This window comes from Bombus vosnesenskii, unplaced genomic scaffold, assembly GCF_011952255.1.
Source record: "Bombus vosnesenskii isolate JDL3184/JDL3185 unplaced genomic scaffold, Bvos_JDL3184-5_v1.1 scf7180000013295, whole genome shotgun sequence".
Classification (NCBI taxonomy): Eukaryota; Metazoa; Arthropoda; class Insecta; order Hymenoptera; family Apidae; genus Bombus; species Bombus vosnesenskii.
The window spans coordinates 2531884-2556847 of NW_022882946.1; the positions used below are offsets into that span (position 1 = coordinate 2531884).

The 24964-nt window shown below is 41.9% G+C and overlaps 1 protein-coding gene across 4 annotated transcripts in view; it reads right to left on the bottom strand.

The window, feature by feature from the left end:
- The window catches only part of LOC117233351 (epidermal growth factor receptor), a 170580-nt gene that overhangs the window by 49995 nt on the left and 95621 nt on the right, over positions 1-24964 (bottom strand). The window contains exon 1 of one of the 4 annotated variants that reach the window (XM_033493561.1): positions 22080-22363. The exons of the other annotated variants lie outside the window; for them this stretch is intronic. The gene's annotated coding sequence lies outside the window, so the exon portion shown is untranslated. Of the gene's footprint in view, positions 1-22079; positions 22364-24964 lie in introns of those variants that run through there. 4 annotated transcript variants of the gene reach the window in all.

The following is a 24964-nucleotide window of genomic DNA, read 5'->3' on the forward strand; positions in this document are numbered from 1 at the left end:
GAGGGTTAGTTGGAAATAGCGAAGAAGTTTGATCCCTCTTGACTGTCAGATACCATTTGGACAATGGATTCGGCTTGAAAAGAGTTAATAATCACGTGACACGATTATAGGCTGAGCAAAATTTTTCCAATTCCGATCTGCGACGCTATCCGAATGATAAATCTATTAAAAATTCAATTATTACGAGTCAACTGCAACTTTGCAAATTATCAACAATTTTACGAAATGCTCTTTCCAAAAACGGACCCATACAACGCGTTACGTTCAACGCGTACGATCTTTCCACTCCATTATACGAAAGTAGCAAGGAAAAATGATCACCAGCACCATATCTCACAGAATCGTTCTTTCATTATTCAATCTTACGAATCACGCGGAGATGCGCCGCCAGTTAACAGTAATGACAAAGCTCGGTTAATAACAATAGCGAACGCACGCTAGTCGAGTCATGTATGAACGTATTCGCTTCTCATCCGGCATTCACGAATGAATCGCGATTGCGAAACGTATGGTTGGCGAGTAACAATAAGCGAGGCTCTCGAAAGACGATAAGGCGCGCTGATTATCAAGAGCAGCCCGAGTCCGGCATCGTACATTCAGGAATGTAGATGAGGTCAGCCTCCTTTCGGCCTGCATTCATCACGGCCCTGAGCGTCCTTCTCCCGTGGTCCAGCTTCTCCTCGTTTTCAATCCTCTTCTTTTTTCTTCTTTATCCTTCCTTTACGACCCTTCTTCTCTCCTTTTGCGTCGTAACGAAAGCTGATCTGACCCCACCAGGAGCTGGTTCATCCCTGGCCGGGGCCTGCTTTTTGATTTATCGTTGCGTTGCTCGTAGTCTGTTATAAATATCCGGGAACAACCTTCTTTCTCTTCCCCGTTCGTCCATCGGTCACCTACTCGGCGGAAGAGATACCCCGCTGGCTTTTCCCGTTCAACCTTGAACGCGAAAGCCTCGAAGGCTAAGCTTTCCAGGCCCCCTTCGTATTCAAAGGATCGCACCGGTTGGAAGATTGATCATCTGACGCTGTACTTTTCGGGCGTGAGGAAGCGTGGTGCTCGAAACGCCTTCGAGACAAGCGGCGTTTTAAAAAATTATTCGAGTTGGTGGAGCGTCGTTGGAAGAAATGAGGTTTTTTTTTTTAGATCACGTTAAGCGTTATATTACATGTTTAATTTTTTACGTTAAAATTACAGAAGGAAAGAAGATGAAAAAGCGAATCTAGATAGAATTTTATAACTGTTCTATCTTTGAATTTTTAAATGTTTCGATATCTGCAATTTTTAGTTGTTTTTAATTGTATTTAAATTTTCTAATTTCTCTGAATATTTCAACCTGTTTTATTTCCTAGCTTTTTCTCTTCACTTCCTACACGCTCCTTTTACGTTTCCCTGCTAAAAGCGCAATATCAACTAAACTATCTTTCTGCACATAAAAAGGTGACCAAAGAATTATTCACACTCCGTAACAGGTCCTTCCAAACGTGAACATTACCACACGTATCAATTTATTCCTCTCACGTAAAAGCATCAGTCTTGTTTCAAGCGTCGATGTCATCCTGCGACTATTTTAGTCAGAGGAGGAAACCGCACGCGCAACGGTTTCTTCGCGAGAATCCCCGCACGAGATTCAGGGTTCGAACTGCAAGGTCGACAAGGCCCCACCATCGGCCAATTCTATGCTTCCCAGCACTCTTTGTTTGTTTTAATTATGCACCGTGCCACCTCGTCAGTGCAGCTTTTGTTTTATTCAATTTTCAATCGCATCGACCTTTCGTTCCTCTTGCGAAACGTCGAAGCTTCGTCGGGGTTCTTCCGATCAACGTTTCTGACATTTTTATTTCTGTATCTAACGTTACTTGGAATCCGGTAGCGCATCGTGTTTCTGCGAAGAACGTCTCCAGATATGTCGTTGATAAATTATTTACAAGAATCGAGCCGGCCTTCGGCAATCCTCAGGGATTTTCCTTATTACTACATACGTGTGCGTTATCGAGCGATACATTTTTTTCACGAATTTCTATTTTTTAATCGTTGACATTATAGAAGAAGTAGAAGAGCGGTTCTATGCCACCAACTAAACGATGAAATCTTATAGAATAAAATAATTAACAGATCGACGTATTCACCGTATAAATACTATGATATATGTATATATATAGTTTTTAAGACGATCATAGAGAAAGAAAAAGAAAGAAATATATAGACACAAAGAGTGGATATAAAAATCAAAGGAACAGAATTACGTTAGGAGTAACTATCGCGAGATTAAAATTTTACACGAATTTCACCATACGAGACCGATAGATTATAAAAGCTATCACCACTATCTATCCTTTGTGCATCCCAACTAACCAACAATTTTTAATACGGAAGAAGAAAAATTTTCGGAGAAATCAAAGAAAAAAGAAAAGAGAAAAGAAGAAGTCAGATTCACAGCGAGGCGCATTACCAGTCAACTTTCCAAGAATTATCGGCAAGAAACGGGCCGCGAGATCAGTATGCCTTGTACCGAGAAAGCAGTGCGGCAAATACCTCGTCGGTATTTGCACGTACAATACATACAAACGCCTGGAAGCTGCCTCGACTCTGTATTCCACGATATTCCGTGCGTACCAGCTCGGAACAACCGATCGATCACGCGTGCTTTTTACGAGGTCCTTATTAATCGTATATTATAATCCTGCTCGACGAACCGGCGAGATTTATCCGACCTTTCCTCTCCGTCTTCTTTTCTCCGCGCCCTAACTCGCTTCTTCGTCTCGCCTCGTTGTATCCCCCTTAGTCTGTAATCCTCTCCCATTTCTGCAACAGCGGATTAATTATTTTTCTGCGACCACGATGGCCCACGAGTGTTCACGGTTGTTCTCGTCGATCCGTTGCGACGCTTGCTTGTTCATAATCCTCTGGCATCCTCGAAATACGCAGAGGACCATGCGATTCGAAGCAAGAGGACATCTTCCGAGTCTCTTTTCGTGTTATTTTGCATTCCAACGAATCTCCATACTCGATTTTCGTGTGTCTTCCTCGAGGTACGAAAAGTGGCTTTCAAGACCCTGTTTAATCCGATCGAACGAGAAATGGAGATCGATTCTGTCGGAGCTACACGCAGGCAGTAAAAAAAATGACGCGAGAGAAGAAATGTCATTTTTGTTGTTTCTTTGCAATTCTGCAGTGTTCTTTGACAGATTTTCGACGCAATATGTTTTGTATAAGTCATTTGACATATACATAAAAATTTCGTATGTTAAATGTTCGGATACTTCCGTGAGCGACTGTATTTTAAATCGAATTAAAGACCAGAAACATAAATGGCTCAAAAGAAATGATGAAAGTCCGGCTTTGAGATGATAGATAGAACATTTTAACTAAAGGGAGTACAGCAAGTTTCTTGAGTTTCAGATAGTAACGAAGAAATTCTTATTGATTTGTCGTTTCAATTTTTTGATAAATATCTTCTGGAAGCTCGAAACGATTTTTTCTTTGTTAAAACGAAAACATAATTTACGTATAAAAATTCTAAACTGCAAAATGTTAAAGAGAAAGGTAGAGAGATACAGCGATAAAGTCGCGAAATTGTGACGATTCGCAGGATTAATCCGCTTAGAATATATTTATCTACGAACCGAGGAATGCCATTGTCGAACAATTCGTTCGCGTAAAGACGATATCGTTCCAGGAGATACGCTTAAGTCGCGAAATGATCGAAACATCGAGTCTTAAGGTTCGTCTGTACGCGTGGAGCGAGCTTAATCCAAGGCGAGTGCATCGCTTGTGTTCCTTTCTTAATGGTTTGTTCATGGGTGGAGGACAGTTCGCTGACGTTAAAGTGGAATTGTTATCGCACGGCATACGATTTAATGGCTGATGTTTGCGAGAAACCGATTATTCACGGAGTTTTAATGATCGTGCCCCGCGCTCGACGACTTTCGTAGGAATTGTTCGGCCACCGAGGACGAACAGGGATGATAATTTAAGCGATAAAAGGAGAAAAGAAGAATGAGAAAAAAATATGTTCTCGCATTCCTGGTGGAACGCTACGGACGTAGAATTGTGAGTATAAAAAGAATTTAATCCGTGAAAGGATTTTATTACAGGATGTTGAGGCGATACGAAAATTCACTTCCACTTGCGAACAACTGCATGCAGAAATATTCGTTCGTTTCTTTCTCTTTATTTGCGTTCTCATTTGACTTTATTTATCTTTAATCGATACGATCTTGCATTTCGTCATAGAAAAAGAAGCATACTATTGTTAAATTTCGTAATAACTAATTTTAATTTATAATCTTGTGATATCATAAAAAGCATTCATTTCCTTTGGCATTAATTTCTTTTTAAATTTTGATAAAATACATATATTATTACCATAAATCCTTTAAGGTCATCAGATCCTTGTGAAAAGTAGTGTACGCTATTTACCATCGATTACTATGGTTTCAAAAAAGCAGATAACAAAACTATCTCAATTTCTCATTTGCCACCAGCCAGTTCAACCCCTAAGCATCGCCATAGCTATCACGTCGAATCTCCACACATCGACCAATCGAAAGAAACTCGAGGAATAAGGCGAACACCCTTCGACAAGTCAATTCAACGCGCTAATTGAGCGAGCATTGATACGTCGCTCGGCGGTAAATCGATTACTTTATAGCAACCAGCAAGAATGTGGTCCTCCCTCGATCTTCTCGTTCATTGGAGAAAAGGGAGTCTGCTGGTAACGTGTCGTCGATATATTAGCGTAATTCGCCCTGTTCACTACGGGGTAATGGGGTAATTGCTTTGTGAATCCTCGAGACCGCCATGTTCTGGTTGTCTCGACCTGTTTATACGTCTTGCGGCGTCTACCCACCGCAAACTTCTAACAAGCTTCGCCGCCAATAGACACTTTTTCGAAACGCTTTACGCCCGGTAGTCGTAGCTGTAAAAGCCGCTTCACTAACGTGCTCCAGCTTTCCTCGTTGCTCCTTTTACTTGGCGAAGTAGGGAAAATCCGATAAGTCGTGTAGGTTGTATCTAAATTGATTCGAAGATCTTTGAGAAATGAGACTCGATCGGATTTTTTGTTTAGACCAGTGGAAATGTTTGCAATAAGATTATTTTGATATTCTGGAATGCGTAAATTAGCCAGATTATCGTATATATATTCTTCGATGTTGAAGTCGAGTGGTTGCAGACAAGATATTGAAAAATTTCCTTTTTCATGGATTGTCATCGTTTAGATAAAGACTGTTAGTCCACTGTTTGATAAGTCGTGATGGATTCTTTAAAATTTACATTTAACTTGCATTTGTAATATATATTTATATTTCAATTTCATTGTGTATAATCCAAGTAGGCGCATTTTAACAATTATTTCTTACTGCTATGTATAATGAAATTTGAAAGCTGAATTGAATTGGAATATTTTATCACTACGTACATAAAAATCAGATGGCAGATTCCACGAATAAATATAAATAAATATTAAAAGTTTAGTTCGATAAAATTGTTACTTATGGTTATTATAAGTCACACAACGTCTGAAAATCTAAAATCCTCCTCGTCTTTATTGAGATTATAAAGAATGAAGCTGATCGATTTAACTTCTACACGGTTCAATTATTAATCGAACAATTCTTAGAACTATTTTTTAATGAAATTGAATCTAAAGAATCTAAAATCACACAACATCTCAAAGTCGAATCTCTTTCTTCTATCCCACTCAATTAAACCACGACTCTCCTTTTCCGATATCTGGCTCGATCATTCAGAATCCCACAAAAACCCTTACAAGGGTCGGCGATGCTTGGAACAAAGTTCCCGGATCGTAGTCCAGGAATGGTTAAGCATTTTTCCACGGTTGGTTTGTCTGACACGTAGAACCGTTTCACCGCGGCGGCGCGGTCGCTTCTACGGAGACAAATGGAGCGAGCATGGGCTGGCATCGCGGATCGCGTGTTTCCGACTTGGTCCGAGGACTCCACGATGCCCGGTGTGTCTTTGCTGGAGGTTGGCGAGTGCGAAGTAACGAATCGACTATTGTCGCGTCACCAGCAGTCGCGCTGCCAGTCTGCGCTTTTCACGGCCTGATGCCGCGTGATTCTGCCGACAGCAACGGACAGCAGAATACTGAAACGGCAAGGTTCTAGCTGTTGCTTCGTGTCGGCTGCTTACCAGGGGAACAACTGATAGAAGAGGACTTTACATGGGGAAAGTCGCGTGAGAAATTCTCGTGTTCCGAGGAGGTTTTTTGTGTTTCAAGGATGGTATCGAGGGATGGACGTGAATAAACGCGAAGAAACGACGGGAAGCGATGGTTGAATAAGATCTATGTGGAGGATGCAGCGACGCTTCGCGAAGATCGAATCGGATAAGCTCTTTCATATCAAGAGGGAAGATAGGGAATGGAAGATCTAAGATTTCTGGTTCCTTTAACTTTTTAAACTTTTAGTTTGCAGTTATTCTTGACTTGCAAGTATGCGCAAGGTACTTTTCCATTTATTCTAGAAAAAAGTGCAGTGTTCTCATTTCAATATTTTTTATACAACAATTTAATGCATAACTTCTTTATTATGTCTGTAAACAATCCTCTTATAGAGAAATATATTCTGTAATGAAACGAAAGGGAGATAACAATTAGAACGTCCATGATAATATAAATAATACAAGACAATTAACTTGAACATACACGAGAGACCGGTTTGAAAGCATCGATCGGCTTGGTAAACTATATCGATCATCTCGAGGGGTTAATGGGGGCAATAATTATGATCGATTCTCGCCTCACAGTGTTCGCGATGGTATCAATCACCACTTGTTTTTACTCCGGTTCTTTCTCCACCATCCTTCTCTCCCCTACTCGCTTCCCTTCGACGATTCTTTTTCCACGTTCACCGTGCGTTTACACGCGTTCTTCTACGACGAAATATAATGAAACCTCCATTAAAGTTCCAATCGTCCCGTTCGGAGATCCCGTATCTGTAATGAGAATCGAAATTCCTCCTCTTCCGTTCTTTTTCGTCCTTTCTTTCTCCTCGTAGCACGCGTGACTGTCGATTAATAACGCGCGGACGTCTATTTATCAGTCGTATCGTTCCAAAACAGATTGATGTCCTGTCGATGTTGAAACATCGACGGCATTTCTCCTCGACGTTCTTTCTCTTGTATTTCATTACGGAATATTTCATCTAGATTGATAATTTGTTTGGATCTTTGGTAGGGTGAAAGTGATACAGCAAGGTCGTAAAATCCGTGTGTTCCAAGTTTGCAACTTTCGATCGTAACAAGTAATTTGACACGTATCGAGAGTTTCAAGGACTTGGATCTTCGTTTAGGCCTGTACGATGTCGACTCAGAATTAATTCTTACTCTTTGTAAAGCAGAATGATTATATTTAGACTGAATTTTTATGTATTGATGGGGAATTTAAAGATGCAATAAAAGAATAAATCGATCTCGATTAGTAACACTACCTAACGCTTTAAGTTATCGCTTCCTCTTACTATACAGTACAGTTTAACACTAGAAATGTTGGTATTTTTCACAATGATGAATCGACAGAAAAGGATCGAGGAGAAAACGAGAAGAGTTGATAGCATAATCGAAGAGAAAATTGCCAATTACTAGCGTTAAAAACGGTGCCTGATTACGCCCAATCAACCGTGATTCATCTAAAGATCGATCAATCTTTTCATTTGATCAAAGAGTGGAAATTAACTAGAAGTTACAATTCCATTTTTCTTTTTTGAGACTATTTTTTCAAATGTTCAATATGAACAAATTACACACTTGGATACACTTGACGTCACGCATAATGAGCAACGCGTCATAAATATACACTCGGCCTGTTGCTATCTGACATTATGGAGCTAAATTGAGTTTTAAAGATCAAAATTTCATGCTAAATGGATTTATCTTCGGGGCTATATTTTAACAAAGAAAACCACTGAAGCTACCTACGGTAGAACCTTTATCATCTAATCTGATCATGACACGCTATTTGAATAATATTATTAGACAAGAACAACATCTTTTAAATAAAAATGTAAGAATTTCTTTCATTTTTGTATCTTGATCCGCCGATCTTTCTGGAAAGAAATCATCTCCTCTGTTAATCAATATTCCATTAATTAATCGTTCCATTAATCGATATTCTGAAAATCCATCTTCTACCGTACTTCCTTTCTGATATCTAATTTGAAAGACAGAAACTTTCATACGTCTTCGATCAAACTACAAGCGATGGCAGCTAATTACCTACTTTCTCCTAGAAAAGAATTCCTCCAGTGGAATGTCTATGCCAGAACGAATTAAGACCACGAAAAAACGATAATGTGAGTCTTCACGCAGTATATATAACCCCTATCCATTCGTTCTACCTCGTATCATTCGCAACAATAAAAAAAAAAAGGAAGAAATAAAAGAAAAAAAATGCGAGCACGAGTATCGAAAGTTACTGCTACTTTTAGACTCTCGTAGTTGCTCTTATGGAGCGTTAAAGTGAAATATCTGGTTGATTCGCGTCGTATGCAGATTTCGTGTGCCGCGAACGCTTCTCTCGTTGATTCTAGCCTCGAGTTGCTTCATTAGCGCTCGCCGTTCAAGGCAGATCGGTCCGGGATTCGCGGTAGTGGCGTGAGAACCGAGTATCGACTTCGATCCCTCGTTTCGCAACATGGAAAACCTTGATACGATATTTCTAATTGTTATTCACTGCGTTCGTCGCTTTAAATGAGTCATTAACGGCGTATCGATGGCATCTAATATCTGGTCTAGTGCTAGTGGCTAGTGGTGCCCGACTTTTCCAACTGAACGAACGACTGTAAAATAGACTTTGATATACTTCGTTTGTACGATCGTGAATTATTTAGATGTGTTTGAACAAATAGTAGATTAATCAGGATGTGAAGTTTGATCTATTCGCAGTATTATTTTCGAAGAGAAAATTTCATCATATCAGAAACGATATTTCATCACCTCAGCTATCTTACTATACCAGTGTTATTAACCAGTATTAATTGAGTGGATCTAATCTCGGCTAATTACTATGGAAGGAAGAGACGATGAAAAATTACATCACGTAAATTGCTTTCAAATTCTTTCCTTTCACCACTGGCAACATACGAAAAAAAGAAAAGAAAAGAAAAGAACTCCATAGGTACGAACAGTAAAAACTCGTACAAGAATGTCCAAATACTTTGAAAGATTCTTTTCCCCTGTCTCGCACACTATAATTCTCGATAAACGGAGCATTACTCGAGCACACACACCTGACCCAATCCTTCAACCAGGTCCAGCTCAATTTCAGCGAACCGCGCATCGTCCGCCAATTAACCGAACAATCTCGAAAAACATCGAGATACCTCGGAAAGAAACGCTGCCCGATTCGCCGGTAACGCAACGCGTCAGAAATCCACGGAATTGGATGAGACAGAGAGAAAGAGATGAATGGAACGCGGCATACCAGCGAACTGACGATGGTGGCGAAGGGGAGGAAAAAGAAATGTCCAGAGCACTCGCAGACGTGAGTGTCTCTTGGTCCCCTGATTAGATCATCAAGAATCGTCCGTCGAGTAGCCGGCAAATGGCGATGCAGCGGGCAATGAAATGCAATTTATTCAGGTTAGGGATCACTCCCCGCGAAGATACAATTCGCCTGACGCGTAGAACACCCAGGAGCAACGGTGGACTGGCGGAGAGGAAGGGCAGCTGGATACGCGCGCCCTGAGAGCTCGTTATACGGGCAATGGGAATGCGACGGAACGACGAGCGCCGCTCCACCGCCGGACCACCCTGTTCGATACCGACGGAGAGGGATCGAACGACAATGTCTCACTTGAATTTACTATCGGCCCCGTATTCTCCGTACCCGGTCGGCTTTCTTGCGACAACGCTTGCCCGTGCCTTCGTCGGCTAAACCGAGAACTCGAGGGCCACTTGGCCCGCTTCGCGATTCACAGTTGCAAGTGACTCGAGAGTTGCGGATATTAACCCCCTAGTCTTCTGAATCTTTTCGAGTAAGATTAGTCGTTTATTGATTTAACGGCATTTCCGAAGCGGGACATTGGACTATCGTGCTAGGTGATTTTAATTTAGGTGACTTCGTCAGGTTTATGATTGGACGAATTTAAGAGGTTTAACCCTTGTCATGTGATCTTTTTCAATGGGTAAATATGACGGTTTAACGTTGGTTTAACGCTATCTTTAAAACGGAATATTAAAATATCGTGTCGGATGATTGAATTTTTGTCAACATTGATTTATGATATTTACGTAGGATATTCAAGTAAATTCTTTAATTAAGTCAAAATATACTAGTTGCGACTACGCCGTGTTGGTTCGCTTTGTGACTCTAAAGCTATGTACAGACGGTACAGGGCAGACACGAGAGGCTGCCTCGGGATGAGTCAACGATTGTCAGTTTTTTGACGAGATCAAAAATGCCTTGCAGCTCCAGCTATGTACAGACAATGCGAGGCAAACCCGCGAGGCGTGCCTCGCACTATACACAGCTTGGAAGGTGAAATACGATCGTAGCATAGCGCAGTGTTTAGTATTAACTGACGCAGTAAAGCTGGTGGGGCTACTTGTAGCGATTCAAGGCCAAGGAGCAAATTTCGAGGTTAGATCAAATTACCCTAGTAGGGTGAGTACCTGTAGAATTGTTTGGGCACTGCTATACAGTATACAGGTTATATTCGATAATCAGATTTTTCCACGTAATAGCTATGCATTATATATGTGTGCACTTCCCAGTACCTTGAAGAGAGAGTAGAGAAAGTTTCGCAAGTTAGAGGATCGTTGGGAGAATGGTGAACCACTCTGCCGGTTTACTGACTCGTTTGCTCAAACAACAGAAAGCGCGACCAAGAAATATATGTATACTTGATTTTATATGTACTTTGAAAGTCGTCAGTGAACATAACTAAGATTGTAATTGGATTTGGAGAAATCGTAATTTTGTGAGGAGAACTTGCCTTGGGAAATATTTTCCTTAAGGGAAATTAAATATTTCTGTGTAGTGCAAAACTAATTTGTAATCACGAGTAGTAGCGAAGGTCGTGTATTTTCATTTATAACCCACGGGTGAGTGTCTCCGATGAAGAAACCTGAACTTCCTGCAATTTCTCTTTAACCTCAACCAGCGTAGAATACTACTTCGGTCGGAAAATCTGCACGCTGATACAGCATACTTGGCATACTAAAACCAGTCGCATAACTGTACGCACAAGTTGACGCGCGTTGTTTACGTTAAAAGTACCACAAATGACGTAATATTTACTTCGCATACATTCGATTCGTTGGAACTTTTTAAAAAAATACTAAAAGCTAAAATCCAAGAATTATTATTAGAGGCATGAATTTTGCCATATTCACTCTTATTAATTTCTTGACTTCAAGTAATTCATTGATGAGTATATGTTCGTAAATACTAATTCTGTAAATAACAAAATAAAAACTTGCTTTCGTAATGTTCAACAGGCTGCGAAGATGTATATTTAATCCCACGAAAAGTTAGTCGTAGTTCTTTAAATTTTGTCACAGGTAACTGTCCTCCGTCGAAAGATCCCAATCGTTGCGTCAGTCCACCTTACGTTCCTATCCACCAACGCACTTCCGATCGGTGAAAAAACACGTCCGCTACTGGCCACCGAGGGAGGGGAATGCATCGAAGCTGTTCGATTGCGTTAAGGTCGACATCCGTTCGACTATTGAGGCCGTGTCTGTACGAATACAGACGATAATAGTTACGCGGACAACGATAATTATGCAGCGCACTTTTCTCCGCTCTTTCGCTCCATCTAAGTCGAGTCAGCTGACTGCGTGACCGATGATGTCACCGTTGCAGCGTACTCTCCTCGATGCGCGTTCTCCAGAGGAGCGACACCCACTTGGCCTAACACCTACTTGCCGTGCAACGTCACGATTCGAGTACTCCTCGCGTTTCCAACTCCCCTTTTCCTTCTCTTCTTTTTGCAGTCTTACCTCTAATCGTTTTCCTTTCTTCTTCTGTCGTTTCCTTCTGTCCATCCTTGTCTTGTTCGACTCTCTTTCCCTTTTACACCGGTTTTTCTCTTTCTCCCACGCGTAGAACGGTCGTGAGCCTCTCGCGAGTTGTACACTCGACGAGAGCTTATTAGAACAGACGTAGCTAGGATCCTTCGGATCCGTAAACGGCAGGATTCGCCCACGTGGCCAGCGCCTTGAAAGGTATACTTGTCTGTCGTTTTCAACCGCGTCTCTTTCGAGTCATTAGCGGGGCTTCTCTCTCCGCGAGTATCGAGCAAGCAGGAAAGACAGGCCTCTTTGTTCGGGGGATCAAGGTGACGAGCCTCGTATCTCCTCCCCGCGATTCCACTCCAATGAAGTCGTTGCTGCCTGCTGCGATTTCGCCGGTTTTAGCGGTTTAATGGATCGGCTGCTGGAATTTATATCGTTTCGGCCGAGATTTATGCCGAGCGTGTGTAATTGCAAATTTCGGTCGCTACGGTGTAAGCGGTTAAACACGATCGATTGCACCTTCTTGCGAGATCAAACGTAGATCTATGGATGTAGGTCAGTGTTTAAAGTAGATTTTAGTAATGGCTTGGAAACTGGTATTCGTTTCGTTTGGTAACAATGATCAATTAATAGATATTGTCCTTTTTCTAGCGTTTGATAATTTGATTCTTCTTATTTAACGGTTAGGTCGTAATTTGTTCCTAAAATCTACGTACAGGTGAAAATAATATAAACCTGCAAATATATTCTTTCGAAGATGTTAATATGGAAAATTAAATATTGATAAAAGGTGCCTGATATCTGGACATGTAGACACGCTTTATCACTGCTTGAATATAGGAGTGGAATGCGAAATGCATACTTATATATCGCTGAACGATAAATATGGTAGTATTAAGTCGTGTTTAATATTATCAACAAACGTAACTTTAAAGATTATTTAACTTTAATCCCTCAGAAATTGTTGTTTAAAGGTTGGGTTATTGGCTAAAAGCGATATGTGTCTTGAACTTCAATTATTCAAAAAATGTACTATCAGTGTCGTTCAAATAATTACAAGCATCAATACACGCATCTTTTTTATTTGCCATTCGAAATGTAACGGATCTTGTCAATAATTCTTCGTAATTTTGAATCTTTCGTAACTGTATTACATTACGACAGGGTAAAAGATGACAAAATTATCCTCCCGACAAGATACGATTTATCATTCGTTTCCAATACCTTCCGCGCTACTCTCTCATCGATAAAACACCGTGTGCTGCAGCATTTGATAAATCCAGTCCTCTCTTCGCGCAACAAATCTCAACACATTCGTGGCACGTCAGACACCGCAACGGCGGTAGGAGCTCGCGATGGCGATTTCTTTTACCCCGCTGAAATATCGCGACAGAGGTCGGCAACTCGTCGCCACTTTTTCCTCCGTATTTCGTTCCCTCGACTCGGCTAAACCAGCATTTGCCGCGATCCGCCGAAAATATCGGGGTGTCCAGCGTATAATAAGACACGGATGAACGTCGTTACGAACACCTCGGACACATGTCACCAGGTACACGGACGAATCCTTGTTGTTCGTTCCCCGGACCGCGTCTACGTCCGCCACTCGTCAATTAGAAGCGACATCGTTCCCGACACGAAAAACCTGGCCGGGCTAGTACCTCGAATCGAGGCCGTAGGGATTCGGGAGAATGACATTAACATACCGACCGTGAACGAGTAAAAGGGAGACAGAAAGACGAGGAGAGTCAGGATAGGATCGACGCGCGTCCACCGGCCACGAGATCGGCAAGAAATCAACTGTTGCCTCTTCGGCTACGAAAGATCTCGCGCGCCAGCTTTCGAGAAACCGGCAAATTCCGCGCGGTTCCCCGGAATCGATCGAACTTCGCGCCTACCGGCACGATGGGCCTCGGGTAATTAAGGAAGACGACTTGATTCTGCGTCGCGTCGTCTGTCGTCTTCATCAGGAACCCTTGATTACCTGAAGTCTCGGTCCACCGGATTTTTTAGCCCTGCTGCGACGAGGAATTGTTTTCGGTACGTTTGTGCGTGAGAGAGAGAGAGAGAGAGAGAGAGCGAGAGAGCGTGAAAGTAATATCGAGGTGTCTTTGTTTTTGAGACGAGTATCATCGGGCACGCTAATTTACATAATTGGAAGGAGAAATGGAAATTTGAATTCGCAGTGGAGAATTAGAACGCTTTTGTCTATGAGAATGAAATGAAACCGAAGGCGAGAGTTCAAACAGTGACGTTATTATGCGCAATGGTGCTGTTATAAACAGGCCGTATAATACCAGGTCATGATATTGAATCATAGCACCAGGTTATAACGTTCAGTTGTAACACCGAATTACAACATTCTGATTCCTTATTCACCCTCAACTTTTGTCCTATACTTAATGCGCCATACACATTTATAATCGAAGCGTTCATCGATCAACTCCATGAACTGATATTTAAGAAAAAATAACATTATAAATAACATTTTTTAAGTGAAAACTTAAGTATATTGTTCGTCTCTTGAAAATTGAATATTAATTATACTACGTAGGTAACGAAATTGAGAAATCTACAAAAATTGGCGTTGATAAGTTTGGTTTTAGAGAACCTCAATTTTTAGAGACACAGTTTCGAACCTATTCCATCGCTAGTGATCTATTGCGGCCGATCAATGTGATATACCTCTACTCGTCTTCTTTTCAATTATGCACTTTGCACAATGGTCGCTGCAAACCTAACCGAAACCAGTGACCTTCGATCTCATCGATGAACGACGACGTGTCTAGAAGAACGAACTGAACAATAGCTCGGAGACAGTGTCTGGGGCCACTTGGAAAGATGAAAAGCGTCCATTGGGGACACCGGTCAATTATGCAAGGCGCCGCGAGTGTTTCCTCGTACAATGGAGGTTCGCAGGGCTTGCCAGCGTCTGGGAAGCAGGACGTCGTCTCGGACGTCCTGAGATACCCGCGGCGAAGAACTGTACACACAGGGTGGGCGTCAAGGACTCTAGAGGCGAAGGAGAAGAGACGATGCGAGGGAACGGTACGGCTAAGCGGCCATATGTGGACACCGTGTAGACGGTGAACAGGCCGCGTGTACGACTCACGCGCCTTCTGTCGCGTCGCACAAGTCGCCTATGCGCGACCGAACCTACCCATTCGTCGGCGAGCTTTCGGTGCGACCGGTGATTTGCTAATTGTATGTCGGTCGAAATTCTGCTCTGTGATTGTGGTGTGTTTCTAAAGTGGTATGCATAATAGGGAGATATGAGGCAGTTGTTTTTTAATCTCTTGATGTCATATCTCGCATAGATTACACGTTTATAGAGCGGCATACGAATCAGTTACCCAATTCGTTATTTAGTTGATCAATCTAAAATTGAGATATTGGAAAGTATCTTGAAATAACGCTTTAATATCTGATATTTCAAGATACTGATAGTAAGAATATAAACTTACGTCATTCGTCTATACACCATGTACTTTTTTCTATTAATAATTTGAACAAATGTCCGTTTTGTAAGAAAGTAAAAATAGATACTGAATATCAAACAGTAACTTGACATCCCACCATCTATCTCAAAGTCGTTCGAAGTAATTTTCTATAAATATTTCCTCCTTACTATTCCAAACAACGCTGCGTCTACCCCTGATTAATGCAAACGGCGTATCAGAAGCGATCGCTTCTCGAAACCGTGCCCGTAAAATCCTGTATTTTCCAGCATACGTTCGAACATATTGTCTTCGTGGAAGCGAACGCTTACCACTATAACGTTAACAATGAAATTCCAACAAATCGCTCCATGCTCCTTTCTCTTTCTGCTAATTGATCGTAAGTGGAACTGTATGCTCGCGATGGTAAAGGATGGCTCTTCACTTTGAAACACACAGGCAACCCCGTGCGAATAGGAAAATAAAGAGGAAGAAAATGAAAAAGTGGCGAACGTACTGGTGCGAGTATGCGTGTAGATGTTCGAATACTCGTTTGTCGAGTTGGTGTCTCGGCTGCAAGACGGATACCGTGTTCCTAAGGAGTCCACTCCGGTTCTCCGGGCAGCGCGTGCCAATGTAAGCGACTGTTTCGCGGTCCTGCACCAATCAATCGTCGGGTTTTACACCGTCGGGACGCAAACTGGTTTCGCAGGGACGTATTTGCGTTAATAGGACGCCGGCACCGTGAATACTAACCACGGGTATGCGACACGTGGTGAAATGAGCCGTTCGTTTCGCGACCAAAGCCGGAAAAATCCAAGTTATGATGTAATTTTCACGAGGTTCGTGCCTTCGCCCGGCTGTGCACGCTCGTTTAGCGAACGACTTCAGTCTCTGGAATGCTAAGTTTGACGATTGACGCTAATGATCTTTCGCGTCACTCTTTTATACGTATCTGAATCGTGGTAGTTGCGTTGTTTATGATTGCGATGGGGAAATTGAATATATTTAGTGGTTGGTTGTGTTTGATACAAATTGACGCTTTAAGTTTTAACTCCAGCTTGTTTCTTGATGTTACCGATGATATCGATGTTTGACGTTATTTATATGTAGGGAAAATTGAAAATATTCAGCGCAAAAAGGAGCGCGTATATATACACTGCTGATCATAACATATTTAATAGCAATGAACGCGCGACTGTTTTTATTTTCTAGTTATTTTACTACAAATCTGTTATTTCATTCGCGTCATATTTATTACGGTGCTCTAATACGTATGATCGGTATGTGAGCGAAATGTAAAAAGGCTCGTAAATAAATTACACGTCGAAATGTTAAATCTACTTGATATTTAAAATCCATTGGATCGATGCTTATTAGCATATTCAACGTTCAAAGGAGTAAAAAATTGACGCAGTATATCATACAGACAGTGAATATATTATATCCTAATCAACGCGATAAACTGAGATCGATAAACAAAATAAAGAACAAACCTAACGTAACGTAGTTGAAGTACAAATACTAATTGGCCAAGTACAACGCAAATTATGTACTTGATCGAGCTATCCTACATCTTTCCTGTTTAATACCCCGACAGCGCTAAACGATTTGCGCGTACCGACTTCATCCAGTAATAACAAACTGCCAGCGATAAGGCGACACAGCACGTGGGTGTCCGAAAGGGCGATATCGATGGCAACGATTAGCTCGGTGTTTAGATCCGCAAACTCGTATCACGTAATCGTCTAATAACAGTTTCAACCGTTCACTACCATATGCACGTTTCACGCGGACAACCGCGACACGCAAGATCAATTATCGGATGATCGAGAGTCGGTGTATTTCGTACTGCTTTCCTTTCGTGCACGACCGCTCATTTGCGTAAGTGAGCGCGGCACGTAGAACCGTGAGCTCGCGACGCAATCATAAAAACCGAGTATAATCGACGTAATTACCAGCCAATGAGCGGTTCGTACTTCTAGCTGGATACAGTACGTATATCTCTACCTACCCATCGGCCATCGGTTTCGTTCCTTTCATTTCGACCGACCCACGTAAGCAACGCGAGCTACGCTGCCGCGTGCTTTGCAAAAACAAAAGGAGAAACGATTTTCTCGATCGAGGCATGCCATCGAGAATGGAACGGTTCGATCGCCGCTAAACGTAAGTACGTAGCATGTGTAATTGTACGCACGAAATCGCGTGCCGCCCGAGGAGAAAAAGTGGCTCGGGTTCGGGCAAGGTTGAAGGTATTCTGGGAAAGGTCCGGTTGGGAAATAACGTGGATGAATATTCGAAGGGAAAGTACGTTTGTGGTAAGGCTCGGAAACAACAGTTACTTTTGAATATTCTTATAGATGGTGTTTAGATATGTATTTTTATGGTAGAGCATAGATTTTCAATTTCTCCGCTGGAATATTTTTCAGACGAATCTAATTGGCCATAAAACGTTACAAATGAAACGTTGCGTTAACGCAGATGCAACGCGTGTGAATATCATCGATTAAAAATCTTACCATTCAAGGTCTTTTAAACTTCTTATCCTTTCTAAATTCAAAATTCTTTCTAAACTCAATTAAGCCTCGGAAAATTGCGAAAGCAAGAAATAGAAACCAATAGCATCGAGACCGAACGAGGCAGCGTATAAGCATAAAGGCATGCGAAGCATCGCGAGATAATATCTCCTTTCGCTTAGTTCCGCGCTCTGATGGAGCCGCATCAACGGAAAAATACGCGATCATAAGATTCTTCTGCAACTGGACTTGGCCACCTAACCGCGTGCTCTCGAAGCTTGGATATACAGAGATCAGAGAGCTACGTGTAAGCTCCTATATATCTCGTTCAGAGGTTGGATTCTAGTCGTGGCGAGCCCTTGTAATCTTTAGCCCTCGAGGTCAGCACGAGCTCGTCCATACCACCGGAGATCCTCCGTAGATAGAGAAGCCCCGGCTGAGAAACTCGTGTTGGTATGTAGCTCGGTACACGATGTATTGGTAGATAGATACCCGACAGTGCCTGGTCCAGAGGCTGACCGCATATTATGCAGCCAAAGTCGTGCTCTGGCTAAAGACAAAGCTCTCCATGGATCCTGTGTCGTGACATAGCAAATAGCGAGAGCAGTCGAGAGTTCAAAGGTTTCGGAGCATTGGGCGACTACATCGTACAATTACAGAATTATTTCTTTTTCCTGACAAAAGAGAGTAGATCCGAGTGTTCTGGAATTATTTCTCTTTGCCGATAAATAAGAGGAGAGTTGGACGTTTTGGTTGTCATTTCTTTTTACCAATATAACAGAGATGAGTATAAAAACTTTTTACACAAATCGGACGTACTCCATAGAATTGTTGAATGTTACGGAGGAACTGCGCAAAATCGTACGATTTAAAAAGAAGAAAAATAGTAAGGGGGAAAATATCGAGCAAATTCTTGAAATTTCTTGTCATAAATGGAATATGAGTTCAAACGAAGCCAATGATTCTACTGATCGTTGATTATGTTTGAGTCTTAATTACATTAAGAATATCAGACGCGTTGATCGTATAATGTCCGAGAGATTTACAAACATTTCAGTTGAAACGATCTCTGGTACCCTTTGAACGTTCGTTTCGTTGCAAGTTGCGTGTTTGTGTAAGACTCGCGTTGAAGATTAACATTTAGATGTTGACAGCAGAAGTAAAGCTTCGTGTACGAACGAGCGTTACGAGTATACGAGTCCGTGATAAGAGATAAGAGCGTTGTCCAACAGCGGTTCGTGAGTTTTACCAGGTGCGAATGCTAACTAATAAAATTCCCTTTATCTTTTCGATACTGCATCATACGTCTCCCAATATCGAACAAGATATCTCACGAGCATAAGCGCGTTTCTAAATTTCGCATGAAACGAAAATATCATTTATTCGGTGAATACCTCGAGCATCGAAGATTGAATCAATTTTAACTCACGCACTTATATTGCTAAAGTTTGAAAGAAATATGAAAATTTACATAGAAGCTACAAAAATATTCGCATAGCTAGCAAAAGTACTTGAACGGTCAATTATCTATTATATTAATTGTAAACGTCAATGTTCACAAGGACTATTTTAACGCTTGTACACTTAAAACGCCTATTCATCCTGCATACTAACTTTTTATTAGAAATATGTCTGCAGTAAATATCTTGTAACTTCTATACTTATACACTTTCAGATTGTTCTTTTTTTAATATTGCCAATATAATCACGACGATAGCGTTTCATTACGGTATTAATGAAATTTCAATATGCTTTATACGACACATACGATGTATACGTAACAGTTTTCCATGGTAAGCCGCTCAAGTACGATCGTGAGCCACATGTGTACATAAAGTAATCTTTTCTAGCACGATCAAACGTGATCCATGCGATCAGCCAGAAATCGCGAGAATCGTAATCGCATCTCGCTAATATCACAGTCGAAATCAAAGAAGAAACACGGAGAAACGGTTGAGGCTCGATTATCTCGAATCTTGGCAGAGGATCGAGGTACTTGCGAAGAACGGCGCAACGTCCAACATATCTGTGATGCAATCACGGATCTATGATCCTCTCTTCGCGGCTCGGTCGACTCGCGGGAAACCTCGAGTCCCGGGACGCTGCGTACACTTCTCGCAGGACCATGCATCTCGCGTGCATCCTGCACCATGGTCCACGCTATAGCTACCATTCGAGCGTGACTTTAGCATCGGTTTAACCTCATTCCTGCCGGTGACGTCACTCTCGCCTTTCCCTCGACTCTGGACCTTCCAGCATCTCCCGAGATGTGCAACCAGCCACCTATCGACTATTATAGACGTACGGACGATTATTCGACTCGGTGAGCGATTTGCGAGCCAGTTAAACGCGATCTTTCGTATGTTCTCCCCGCGCGTCTCGAGTGTTCGTGCGAGAAACACAAAAACCGATCACGAACAGTCGCGAGTTTGCCGCGATACGTGGTCGCCGTGAAAGTAAGTCAATTGTGAAATTTAAGGGGCTATGATTCGACTCGCGATTTTCGAGCAATATGCAAGCTCGTTTGTTATTTAATTAGAGATTTGCGTGCTGTTCGATTTGTTTACATCATTGTCGCTCTTAGTTTTCCGTAGAAATTTTTACGGGATCGGAGTTAGGTTTCTAACGTGATTCTACGTTATTTGTATAGATATCTATTCACTATACTATATGTTATATAGTTGCACAGAATATAAAGTTGTATTTATTCGACGTTTACGTAGATAATACTTTAACCGCTTGGTCGTTCATCGATTATTCAACATCCTGAATGTCGATGAAGATCGATCGTCTTCTTAATTTTCTGACGTTGATTCCGACGTTCTACATTGTGGTTATCGAATACTCGTAACAGTATTTATCTCGCAGCGTATCGAATTGTTGCCAATTATATTGTATCGTAATACTGTTTCCAAGTAATTTTGATTAATTATGGAAATATTATAGAAACTTCTCTTTAAACGCGCATTCGTAGTTTCTTACTTACATAAGAAAAAGGTCGCTGACAATTGGCTTGTCTCTCTTTCTTGTCAACGACAATCCGTCTTCGACACCGCGAAATTGCTATAATTACGCTATCAAACAGTTATTAGGACGAGTGATGATTGTCGTAGTTGGTTGGTTTTGTAATCGCAACGAACAATGTATTGTAAACAAAGATTTATTCTATTTGATGATAAAAAATTGCACAAATTGCAGGTTTTCTCGCCGTCGAGTAAACAAATCGATAGGTTCGTCGATTTGCGTTTCTATGCAAGGTTTCCGATGCTTTATTGGTCTTAATAACTCTGCGGATTGAGCAAAGAATAACAGTAAAACGTGACGTCTTGGACTTTTAACGAGCGACAGATCTTTGTGTTGCCGTCATTAACGAGGTCATCGATGCTCTATAAATTCCGTGTCTTATCTAAATTACGTGTATAACAAGATATTAAACGTTTACACCGTACAATCTCTGAAATGTTTTTTCTACCATCTCTCTATATGAAAACGATTCTTTCTTCTTTACGAGGCCAAAAAACAAAATATATTTAATGGAATTCTATTATATCGATTTCATTAAAAAGAGTAGTAATTATGGATGATTATCGATTAATAATCGCTGCGTTTAAAACACATCAACGGGTAAAAGGAAACGATGATCGTCGAGAAACGAAATATCGAATTCTTCTGGAGAAATTAACATTTTTTATGACCAGAGAGACAAACTTTTTTTCGAAGTAATAGTCTAGTACGTCTGTGTGCGTGTATACCTGTATATTCTTTTCATCCAGGCTATAACAAAGAAGATGAGGTAACCCCTAGGGATCCGGCGTCAATATCCTCTAACTAAGATGGGTCTCAAGGACCTTGCACGGGCTTTGAAGTGTCCCATAGATGCTCCAAAAGCTACGCACCCTGCTCTCGACTCTTGCACGTTATGTCCGGGAAAACCGTAAACTCTCGGTCACTTGGCACAAGTCTTTTTCACGCAGAAACGATCGCTTTCGTGGGTACAGAAAAAGGTCTCGAGTTGAAAGCCATGTAACGACATTTTTTACAGAACGTTCAGAAGAAAAATAGGTACTCGTGCTTGGAAGACTCGCGAACACTTTCTTTTAGAAATCAAGTCATACATAAAAGTTAGAAAATTAACAAAAATTGTACATACTTCTTCGCATTTGGAGATAGATTTTGTTATTAAACTGATAAAATTATGATAACCGACGAAGCGTTAAACTGATAAAACGATCATTATCGATTTACGATACGTAAAATTATGCGAGCGTCGTAATTACGATAATATTTATCGAATGATTACTTAGCTCGCGAGCAAAAGGTAAAGCGTAGAAATATTTGAGATAGATTGGTCGCGATAACGTAAACACTATCGCGCCTACGTCGCAGCGACGTACCGTGCTGGTTACTCCGTCCACATCCAGCACGAACTGGTCGATGTGACAAATTACGCGATATCAAGGAATCGAAGTAAGCGGAAAAGAGGCAAAAATGTTGCGCAACGTATTTATCACCGACACGAGTCTTGTCTTTCCGTTGAAAATAATGGCTGGCCGTGGCGCGCGGAACCGCCGCTAACAATGCACGTTGCATCGATTACTCTAACAATCGGTTCTCCTCTCGGCTGCAAGTAGGGAAACGTGCTTTCAGGACGAAGAAAAAGCAAGGGAATTTCGTGTAGGCCGTCTTGCACGTTCACGTCATCGGTATTCCGAGTTTCTTCAGCATCTACAAAAACACACACCACGCTCCATCGATACAGGATTTTTCCATAAATTACCTCAAAACATAGAAGTCTACTGCATTTTCAGCGATGCGTTTAATTTTATTCTAATTATATGGATGACATTCTAATGTCATTCCTCGTCAGGTTTTCTTTTTTATTGTTTTCTTTCTGTCTTATCTTTGGTTGGAGAACCTACAACGCGAACGGATTATAGTTCCTCTGTTTCAGAGTAGGCGCGTCCTTAGAGGAAGTAGGATATATATATCCTTTTTTCTTTTTTTTTTTTTCTTTCAATACGCTGCTTCACGAGAACACTGAACGCATCCTACATCATACTCGACCGAGTGGACGCATCCATATGTACGCATAACCATAAAGCGACATCCCAAACGTGGTATCCGTCGTCGAGTGATGCGGAGAAGAGTCGAAGGCATTCGTTATCGTGACGAACGTTCGCACACCGGCAACCTAATGCGGCTTCGTTTAGTGCATTTCAACAAATTATACGGCTGCTTTTCTTCATTTTGTCTACGCAGGAATAAATTTGTACCCGGATGAAACATGGAAATCATCCCGGCCCTATTTTATGATTTTCAAATGAGGTGGAATACATTTGTCTTTCCGAGAAACAAACTCTATCGACGTTATTGAGCTGCGTATAATTTATCGCTATCGAATCCCTATTACCTTGTACTTACTAAAAAATGAAAAGCTTTATAGGGCATTGCCATTTTTTAAATAATATTATTAAAACGTCGTTAATAGATTAGCAGAGGTTCAGGAAAGATCGAATCACTGTTATCACGAGCTTCGTATGTTTCGTTTCATTACGATAAAGCAAGCATTACGTTGTCTACGTGACAACTGGACTGCGGATATTTACACAAAGTCATAGTTTTACAAGCGCTCGTAGAGAAATGAAGCGAGGAGAAAGAAGATGGAACCCTAAATACAGAAATTATTTGCGGTCTAATCGATAATTAGTCTGATCGATAGTCTAGCGTCATATATTAACCAACAACGTGTGTTAACCGAAGAAATTCCATGCAGAGACGACACAAGCAGATGTCACAGGGTAACTCCAGTGGGAAACAGGCGGTGGGGAAAAAGGGTGGACGGGTCCATGATTTCCCCGTGGCTCGAGAAGTTTGAAAAGGTAAGCCACCTAATGGTCCGGTGCAGTGGCAGATGTCACATGCTCGGCAGTCGATGTTTTTCAAACGGGCGTTTTGCCGCCAACGCAAGCCGACGGCTTCTTACCCTGGCGTTCAAGTCTCTCGATGTTACTAACGATCCAGCAAACATTAGGCGGCAGAGATCCCGGCGAGACCGCGAAGAAGAAATTCCAGGCTTGTGCAATCCGCGTGCTCGTGGGCCTGGATATCGACACGGAGTTTCTTACCAACGATCGGTCGGTTAGTATATACGTGTGCAACAACTATGTGAAGCAATTGGAACGCGGCATATCGAGGGGAACGAGGAAACGTTCGTCGAAACGTTGGATCGGCACGTAGCGCGTACGTTGATAGCGAAAAGAGAAATTGAATTTGTAAGGAAGGTTTCGAGAGATCTGTGCAAATAGAAAATCCACGAACGAAATGGAACAAACGGTTAGATATGGAAAATACGCGAAGGAGGATATGACAAGTCGAAGAAGCCCGTGGCCAAACATATTTATTCAAACACTGGGCTCTGTATCGAATTCGTCGTTCCTAAGCCCGATACACCCCTGACAAGGTGATCGGATTGCAGAACGACCGCGATGCGAAATCGGAGTAAAGTCGATCGAGCGCTAATTCAGATGAGGGGAACGGTGAAGCCCCAGCTTCAGGGATTCGATCGTGGTCGATCGCGCGAGGGATCGTGCTTTTTCCTGACCACGGTGTCAAAATGATCAAGAGCGATCGGTCGACACGGCCCGAGTAAAAACCTATATATCTGGTCACGTAGTGATCCGCGACAAGCTACAAATGGTTTCGCGGGGATCTGTTTACGTTCACGGCCAGAATTTATGGGACGAACGTGCGTCGCGACTCGTACGTGAAAGTCTAGGCTCGCGCGATTTCGAGGAAGAAACACGATGGCGATGGTGCCACCGGCTCGGTCCTTTATAAATCTTTTGGCTGAAAAGCAACGTCGGTATGCCGTGCTTTTTACAGGAAACACGCGCGTCTCGTTGTCGCTGCGCGTTTTCGGTGGCGGCTCGCAAAAGGCCGCGTTTCGACCGATGTCGCCGAGAATACACTCCAGGCCTGTGTGTTGCACGAGGGAAGAATGTACGTAAGAAAAGTTAAGGCGTGTCGATCTACCAG